General features: G+C 38.2%; 1 pseudogene; it reads left to right on the top strand.

The window, feature by feature from the left end:
- The first annotated feature begins 1643 nt into the window (after positions 1–1643).
- On the top strand, positions 1644–2284 carry LOC123825788 (annotated as a pseudogene).
- Positions 2285–3019: the final 735 nt, after the last annotated feature.

Genomic DNA, 3019 nt, shown 5'->3' with positions numbered 1-3019 from the left:
GAAATAACAGTTTACTCAAGATAATTCAGTGTCAATCCTGGAGTCTATAATTAATGAAGTGTGAAGGGTGAATTATAAGTGAGAAGGGTGAATTATAAGTGAGAAGGGTGAATTATAAGTGACAACTATTTTAGAATAGTTGTGAGACAGTATTAGGTGAGAAGACTTGATTTTTTAAATTCTAACTATAGTGGGGGATAAATGCAAATAATAAATTTTAGAAAGGGTCTTTTAATATTTATTTATGATAAATAACTATAAAACAGAAGATACATTCCTAGCAAAATGATAACATGAAAAACCACAAATGGACTTAAATTTCAAACCTGATTTCAAATGTAGGCTCCATCACTACTAGTTTTAGGGGATCTCTCTGATATTTAAAGGGTTTTGTTGTAATAAATGTTAATTTTTTAAAGTCTCACAAAGCTTGTAGCTAGTTAGCTTTGCCCTGGCTGGTGTAGCTCAGTGAATTGAGTGCCAGGCTGTGACCAAAGTGTTGCCAGTTCCATTCCCAGTCAGGGCACATGCCTGGGTTGCAGGACAGGTTCCCCAGTAGGGGGTGCTCAAGAGGCAACCACACAATGATGTTTCCCTCTCTTTCTCCCTCCCTTCCCCTCTCTCTGGGAATGAGTAAATAAAAAAATCTTTAAAAAAACTTTTTATAATAAATAATCTCATGAGCTCGAAATAAGGACTAAGAAAATTTGTATAAATAGCCCCCAATCTCTGGCACATAGTAGGTATTCAATAAAAGTTTTCCATTCTTGCCCTTTAAGACTGATGTTATGAGGTCAGTGTAACCTTTTTATAACACCGGTCTGGTGCCATAGTCAGAGGCCAAGGTGGAGGCTGAGTTGACAACTGGTCCATCCTGGAAAAGCATTGACTGTCCCAACATATATCTCTCTCTCATCAGATGAAGGCAACTGAAACAAATTTGGGGTCCAAAATGAAAGAAAGTGGAAGAGTCTCCTTTCCAGAACCTCAATCTTTTTTATTACCAAGATTAGTAGATCAATGTACTTTGCCCAAGATTCCCTGAGTTTAGTGAAATGTCATAGCCCTTAGCATACTGGATCATCCTCAAGGGTAACCACAGACCTCAAATGCATTGAACTGAGACAGATCTGGCAAGATAGAGCAAGTATAAGTCAATTAGAAATGAGTCAGTGAGTCTTTTTAGAAAGTGGGAACAGCTGCTTTTCCTTCCTATGTTTTTTTTTTTGTTTGGTATTCACGGAAGTATACATCTATACTTACTTCAAGCAGATGCTTCTGTCCTTCTACCTAATAATATAGAAGGTTGCTGGTATAGGATTGTGGGAAGATAGATGTGGACCCCAACAAAGGTGGTATTTTACTATGGACAAAGCCAAAGGAAATTTGGCAAATAAAATTTTCATAGGCCTATTTATCTGTGCAACTCTTTACACGAATGTTTAGACTAGAGTTCAGTTGGTAGCAGGAGCAGAGAATGGATCCCAGAGAGCCCTGAGCAGCCCCATTGTTACCACCAGCCTAGTTATCATCACCCTGGAGGAGGCAGAGCTGCCACCACTAGCCACAGTAATCATCACAACAAACATGAGAAGAGAAGCCCAGACCCTGCAGCCACCCCTCCCCCTACCAAGCCTGGCACCATGGGCAGTGGCCCAAGGAGTGGAAGCACCAGCGGTTTTATATCAGTGGTGCCTGCCAGCAGGGACAAGAAGGTCATTGCAAGGAAGGTTTTTGGAGCAGTTAAATAGTTCAATGTAAGAAACAGATATGGTTTCTTTACCAAGAATGACACCAAGGAAGGTGTATTTGTCAGCCAGACTGCCATAAAGAATAATCATCCCAGGAAGTACTTTTGAAGTGTAGGAGACAGAGAGACTATGGAATCTGATGTTGAAAGAGAAAAGTGTGCAGAGGCAGCAAATGTCACAGGCCCTGGTGGAGTTCCAGTGCAAGGCAGTAAATATGCAGCAGACTGTAACCCTTATGGACGCTATCCACATCGCAGGGGTCCTGCACACAATTACCACCAGAACAACCAGAATAGTGGGAGTGGGGAAAAGAATGAGGGATCAGAGAATGCTCAGGAAGGTCACACCCAACGGCTCTGGCCATACTGCAGGTGGTGGTTCCGCCTTACTACATGAGGAGATCCTATGGGTGTCGACATCAGTATTCCAACCCTCCAGTGCAGGGAGAAGAAATGGAAAGTGCTGACAATCAGGCAACCAGGCTGCAAGAGCACAATGTATATAACGAGATATATAACAATACCCAGGTATAACCTAGGTGGCAATACATACATATATATATATCTGCAATTGTCTTATCTGAGTGGACCAGTGAGAATTTTGAAGTCCTGACCTTTAAGGGGGACTCAGAATTTCAAAGTCAAAACCCACCCTGATCTGCCTTTCAAAGGCATCCTGATACACTTTACAATGTTAATTATAAACTCCTAAGAAGATAGATATTTGCTAAACAAATGAGCGAATGGATGATGATGTATAATATATAATGTATCAAATTCTATTTTAGAATTCTATTCTATTTTTAATTCTATTTTAGAATTTTATAATTTATATTTTTCTTGATAAAAAATAATTATGTACCATGCTGAACAATTTTATGTCTATAGAAAAGTGATAGGTAGATAAGTAGGTGGGTATGTATATAGATATGTGCTTACTATGGATTATCTAAAACTCCTCCTTCAAGTGTTTAATTATAGAAAACTAAAACTACTTCTAAGTAAATCATTCAATTAAGGGTAGGAACTGCATAATTGAGACAGACAGAGGTATGGCATAAAGAAATCTAGAATAAATGGGAGAAAATTGGGACAAATGTAATTATATAACAAAAAATGATTGAAAAAAGAAACCTAAAGTGGACAATTGATGAAAATTGGTAGAACTTTAAACTCATTACTTAAATTTTCTCAAAATGGTTTAAATTTGTATGCTTTCCAATTGTTCAAAAATTGAAAAAAATATTATTTTTACCTTTAATCATATTC

Source organism: Phyllostomus hastatus, unplaced genomic scaffold (genome assembly GCF_019186645.2).
Source record: "Phyllostomus hastatus isolate PE091 unplaced genomic scaffold, TTU_PhHast_1.1 phas_contig_65, whole genome shotgun sequence".
Taxonomy (NCBI): Eukaryota; Metazoa; Chordata; class Mammalia; order Chiroptera; family Phyllostomidae; genus Phyllostomus; species Phyllostomus hastatus.
Note: the sequence above shows the minus strand (reverse complement) of the source record. Positions and strands in the feature narration are given on the sequence as shown.